We start from the raw sequence: 7,026 nt of genomic DNA, 5'->3' as shown, positions 1-7,026 counted from the left end.
AGTTCGTCGTTTCTCTTCTCTCGTCCAAGTAAACATACAAGAGAAAATTCGTTTCGATTTGTTATTGTTTTTTCCTTATTCTCTTATTTGCTTTTTTCTAAAGTTCTATAAAAATCTTTCCAATCGAAAGAAGTTTATCTCCTCCGTCAATGAAAATGCGACGAGAAAAGGAAACGATAGATCTTGACATAAACGTACACACGTAAGAATAACACGTGAGTTCCCGTCTTTCCCTTTAATACCAAAACATTTAATAGTGAATAGACGAAAACGAAATGTTTGTATAAGCAAAAAGAAGAAGGAAACGAAATATGATAAGGAAAGAGAGAGAAGAAAAGAAAAGAAAAGAAAAGAAAAGAAAGAGAAAAGGAAGGCAAAGGTTTTGTGTAAAGAAAATAAAAGAGGAGAAAAAAAAGAAAAAAATGATGATGATAATGACGATGACGACAACGACGACGAATGATGATGATGATGATGATGATGATGATGATGATGATAATGACGATGAAAAGGAAGAATCGCGAACATCATTCCAAAAGTTCTTTGAAGTAACTGAGACGAGATGATCAAAGAAAGGATTAGAAAAAAGAAGAAGAAAGAAAGTAAGAAAGAGAATGAATATTGGAGATAGGATACTATAGAAACTTCGTTAAACTATGGAACGACTGCGAATAAAATTTCGAGCTTTTCCAACTTGAGTCAAGGAGCTTTTTTCGAGTTGCTTCTTAGCAAGTTGTCTCTATTAAGCGATCGATTAATTTCTAAACGAGTACGGAACGTTCGTAATTTTTGTTTCTCCTTCAATCTTTTTGTTTCTTTTTTTTTCTTTTCTTTTCTTTTCGCGAAGCACGTGATCGTCTTAAAGAAGAATACGATGGAAATATAAATCGTCCCTATTGATCGTGTCGACATCGAATAACTCAAATTAACGAGACGATCGCGAAACGATAAGTACGTCACTTAATGCTTAATGTCCAAAATAATATCTGCTTCAATTCGGTCATAGAGCCGTTTGTTTGTATAATAATGTCCGATTAAATATATAGAGCGAAACGAGAAGGATAGATTTCTTATCTTTCCGTTTTAACATCGTGCCGTCTCTCTCTCTTCGGCCAATTATTACAACGCTCGTAAGTGTGTACTTACATGACTTTACTTATCTAGAACTTTTAGCGCGCAACGCATATTTTCGATTTGTTACAAACGAACGGAAGGAAATATATAAGAGCGAGAAAGTGTGAGAGCGTGAGAGTACGTGTGGGAACGAGAAGGCGAGGGAACGGTAGAAACGTTTTCACCCTAAAAATAAAAGAAAAAACAAGAAAGAAAAACACGATGGTCGATTTTCGATCGATCGATTTATCGATTCTCGATTTTCACAAAAACTTCGTTCCACGTTAGAGCTCGCTCGAGAGGGAACTGATGGAAATAATTAATAATAATAACTAATGATAAGAATAATATTAATATTAATAATAATATTAATAATAATAATAATAATAATACTAATAATAACAACGTTATAATACTAATATTACTAATGATACTAATAATACGGATATACAGCAGAGAGGAAAATAAAAAAAAAAAAAATAAAAAAATAAAAAAATAATACACTAACAGACCGTCCACACACCAGGGACAAGCTTGTCCGCGAACGAGAATTAAAAAACGTCGCACTTAAATTTTCTTTAAGCCATTAATGAATAATACCTAATAATAATAATAATAATAATATTAATAATATAATAATAATAATAATAATAATAATAATAATAATAAATATAATAATAATAACTATATAAGAGAAAAAAAAAAACGCGTAACGAACGGACTTTAGTTTTAGAAGGAGACTAATCGTGTCGTGTCGGAACGAAACGTCTTTAGCTGTTATATATCGTATAAAAAAAAGAGAAAACCCTAGCAAAAAAAAAAAAAATAAGAAGAGGAAGAAAGTGGGAGAGAGATAGAGAGGGTGAGAGGGTGAGGATAAGGAGAGATGAAAAGAAAGGAGAAAGACGAAGACGAAGAAAAAAAACTGCGAACGCGCTTCAGACTATCGTCGCGTTAGACGCGACGCTTAACACAGAACGGATATATATACACATAACATATATATTTTGGATTTTTATTCTACAATAACTCGTAAGTGGATATATAGAGGATAAAGCGCGGTGTTATTTGAAATAGTAAAGAGAGAAGAAGTAGAAGAAGAAGGAGAAAAAGAGGAGGAGGAGGAAGAGGAGGAGGAGGAGGAGGAAAAAAAGAAAAAAAAAAAGAAAAAGAAAAAGAAAACAATGGCGGCAAGCCCCCTTGGTCGCATTATAGTTCGATCGACTTTTATCCGATAATATATCGTACCGTTCGAATGCGAAAAAAGAATGAGAATAGAAAGAAAAGTGAGTTTGCGATTGTTAAGAGAGAGATAGAGTGAGAGAGAGAGAGAGAGAGAGAGAGAGAGAGAGTGATAGAGAGAGAGAAAGAGAGAGAGAAAGAGAGAGAGAGAGGAAGAGGGAGTGTTAAAGAAACGAAAGAATTATACGCGTGAACGAAGATAGAAAATTTTCTTTTTTTTTTCAATTCCTTTCCTTTTATTTTTTCATTTCTTTTTTTTTTCTCCATTTGATTTTTTTTTTGTTTTGTACAGGGTGAAAAACGTCGTAGGAACGATGATTTTATATATATATATATATATATATATATATATATATATATATATATATATATATTTCGTCGGACACGAATCTCGTCCGATAGAAAATTCTCGGAGAAACGTGAAATGTACTTTATTATATAAATAATCATCGTAATATCTCGAATTGTGAGGATCTACTTCGAGACATAGTTCCTTTTATTCTATCCAGAGTGGCCATTATTAATCTACGTAAATAGAATGAAACGCAGATTTTTGCTCGAATAAGAGACGAGAAGGGGAAGGGTAGGAAGATTGAGGTGGGATGGGGTTGGGAGGGTGATCGTATATTTTAAGATTCTTCGTTCGGGATTCGTGTGTAATCGATGAAAATGAATACAAGTGATAATCCGTACTCGCATAATCGTTCCCGAGATTTCACGAGTGAAGTGTATGAAAAAAGAGAGAAAGAGAGTGAGAAAGAGAGTGAGAAAGAGAGAGAGAGAGAGAGAGAGAGAGAGAGAGAGAGAGAGAAATCGTTTTAGATCAAATTTAACGAGGTTAGATAAGTTATCTAAGTCGTGGGGGTCGATTTTAGAGTTGGACGCAACCCATACGCCACCCTCCAGAAAGAAAGAAAAACCACCCCCGACGAGCATATTAAACTTCTTGAAACTAAGCTAACTGAGGACTATAATATTTTTCAATTATAGATTATTAATCTTTAGGAGTACGTTCTAGTAATCACGAATTTTTAGCTGGTAGGAAATAGAAATCTTAACAGATCAGAAATAATAATCACGCAAGCATATGTCGATGTATCTCAGCCTAAGTCTTGATTAGCTTTACGTGTGTAGAAATGATCTTCGTCCGTGAGAAAACTGACGTCTCGACTTCGAAACGACTCTGTCGTTTATTCGGAAAATGAATGAATGAGAAAGAGATGTAAGATAGATAAAGATAGATAGATAGATAGATAGAGAGAGAGAGAAAGAGAGAGAGAGAGAAAGGAAGAGAAAGAAATAAAAAGAGATAGAGAGAGATGGCCTCGAAGAGTCAAAGCTACACGCTGCTTCCGGTTCCGCCGATCATTTTTTTTTTCATCTTCCTTTTTATGCTTCTTCTTTCGCCCCCACCCTGTCCCTCGCCTATCCCTCCCCTATTTCACAGGCTCACCTTTTACGCATTTCCTTTATTCCCTATTTCGTATCTCTATTCTTATTCCATATATCTTGGCGAGTGAAAAACAGGGAGAGAAAGAGATAGATAAGGCTTCTTAGTGTGTCTATATGTAATCTTATACGCAAAACATTATATCGTACGATCGTTCTACGTAGACGACGAGATAGGCTATTGAAAAAAGGAAAAGATTCTTCTTTCGAGTCTCCTCTCGTAATCAACACGGAGGTTTAAAACTCCCAAATGCATCCTATTTTGCTCAGAGATAGATCTTCGTAAGGAAAATAGATAGAAAAAAATTACAACTACTATTACTACTACTACTACTACTACTACTACTACTACTATTACTACTACTATTACTACTATTACTACTACTATACTACTACTACTACTACTACTACTACTACTACTACTACTATTACAACAACTACAACAACAACAACAACAACAAAAACAAACAAACAAACAAACAAAGATAAAAACGAAAAGAGAATAGATTACTTTTTCGATATACGATCTTGGCCGTGTTCGTTATACTAATCTCGATGGGTTGGAGGAAAATGTGTACCAAATATCTACAGAAAAGAAATGAATATTAAAAAAAAAGAAAAGAAAAGAAAATTCAATTAGAGAGAATTCATCGTACTCGTGATTGGAAAAAACTTCGAACTCGCTATTTTGATGATGCTTTAAAGAATAACCTTCGCTTCGAGATACTTTCCTTGCCGTATTTTGCGGTCCTCGGTACCTCGCTGATTTCGCGATTACAGAACGGGTTAACGCGCGTTAGATAAAGGCTCGCTTTTGTGCAGATTCGATCGGTCTTGCTATCGCTATCGCTGCTGATCATTCTTCTTCACCTTCTACTACTACGAATTCCCGAATTCCCATATCGTTTAATCGATGATCGAACGTTAACACTTGACAATGCTCGGCTCTTTTTTTCTCTCTTTACAATTATTTGTTCTTCTTTTTTGTTTTCTTAATCTCGTCTGCTCTCTTCTCTTTCTTTTCCTGTTCCGGTCGCAATTTATTTTTATTGACGAATCTTATTCCAAGAGAAAAGTGAAATTTTGAAATATTTAATCGAAATATTTCATTTGTTCCTTTAACATTCTATTCATTTGAAATATTTCATTTCTTTCTCGATGATAAAAATGAATTCTCCGCTTGAATGGTTATTCAAATATAGATACGGATATTTTATTTTTTATGAATGTTCAATTTTTCCTCGATGGCGGGAGAAAAGAATTTTAATAAAAATAACTTTGAAACGTGTACGTATAAAAAAAATATATATATTTTTTTTCTTTCTCAATAAAAAAAAGGAGAAAAAAAAAATTCCAATGAGATCATAAATTTTAAACAAACGTTGTTCAGGTGTTTCCGTTTTCATGGATTTCCGTTCGATACGAAGGTCCCTTTTTTCTTCTTTCTAAGTACAGCCATTTCTGACGTCCTTGAAAAAGAATATTTTGCACGTTTCACAAATGTAAAGATAGATATATTTCGTTTCTCGACAGCATCGGTGCCTTTAGCTCCACAAAGCCCGCCTACTATCATCCGGAAACGGCTTGATGTCTTCTATAATCTATGCCGCCCTTCCATTCCTCGTGCTCTTCCGACACGATAACACGAACATCACTACCACCATAACTACCACCATCACCTACCCTTGACTATAAGTTTTTGAAAAAAAGAATAATAAGATAGAAGGGTAGGAGATAAGAAAATAAAAGCGAGCAAGTGTGTGTATGTGAGTGTGTGATGTGTAATGTGTAATGTATGTACGTGTGTGCGTGTGTGTGTGTATGATATGTATATGTATATATGTGTATGTATATATATATATATATATATATATATATATATATATAAACAGAAAGTCAAATGTCATGTTTGAAAGGTCACGAAAAAAGTAGAAAGAAAGGGGAAAATGGGAAAAAGATCGACGAAGGAGAAAAACGAAGATAAAAAAAATAGAGATAGAAATAGAGAGAGAGAGAGAGAGAGAGAGAGAAAGAGAGAAAATCACGTAATACATAAGGTCATGAATTTATAAAGATACATATTTACACTTTAAGGATGAATAAGGGAGAGAAAGAGAGAGAGAGAGAGAGAGAGAGAATCTTTTGTGGCAAAATAAATATATGGAAAGTAAAAAGAGAAGCAAAGAAAGAAAGAAAGAAAGAAAGAAAGAAAGAAAAAGAAAGAAAGGAAAGAAGAAAGAAAGAAAAATTACTAGCTCGACACTTAAAACTAATCGTATAAGGTTCGGGGGGGACAAGGCCGAAGAATCCCGAGGGATTCCGATACTCGTATTTGAGAAAAGAAAAGAAGAAAAAAAACACTTACGAAATAAACAAATAAAGTAACTAATTATCTAACTAAAACTCACTTGTGGGAGAAAGTGATAAAAAAAGAAGAAGAAGTGTAAGAAGAAGAGTAAGAAGAAGGAGAAGAAAAAAAAAGAAAAATTAGAGAAGCAACGAAATAAATAAATAAATAAATAAATACATAAATAAATACATAAATAAATAAATAAATAAATAAATAGAAAAAAAAGTAAAGTAAAGTAAAGTAAATTAAAGTAAAGTAAAATAAAATAAAATAAAATAAAATAAATATACATACATAAAGCTCGCGTGTCCTCGGGCTCCTTCGGATCGTCGCGTCTTCCGACAGTGATGTAACTATTAACTATATAATCCCTTAACGTTATATTTTTCTGGCGGTGGCACACGAATTTGACGACGAAATGCGCCCGAATAGAACGCTACGAAATGATGCGTCTGTGCCGCGAGAGTGTTGTTCGACAACAACGAAACGCTGCTAATTATTAATAATAATACGGACGCGTTCCTCGTAAATTCGTGGGTCGTTAACGTAACCGCCGGCAGTTTGTGATATATTTAGCGAAACAAATTAAAATTAAACGAAAAATAAAGGAAAAAAGAAAAGAAAAGAAAAGAAAAGAAAAGAAAAGAAAAGTGATTGTTATTCGAATTAAACGGGAAATAAGAAAAGGAAAGAGAGAGAGAGAGAGAGAGAGAGAGAAAGTGAGAGAGAATATGAATAGAGAGTTAAAAAAGGAGAGACGAACGATAGATAAAGAAGGAGAGATAGAGAGGTAATAGCGCTCAAGCAGTTTTACATATTCGAACTGAACACACCGAGAGCATCTTTAAAATACACATCGAAGATCTAACTAA

The sequence above is a fragment of the Vespula vulgaris genome, chromosome 1, assembly GCF_905475345.1.
Source record: "Vespula vulgaris chromosome 1, iyVesVulg1.1, whole genome shotgun sequence".
Classification (NCBI taxonomy): Eukaryota; Metazoa; Arthropoda; class Insecta; order Hymenoptera; family Vespidae; genus Vespula; species Vespula vulgaris.
The sequence above is the reverse complement of the archived record's forward strand: the minus strand, read 5'-3'. Positions refer to the sequence as shown.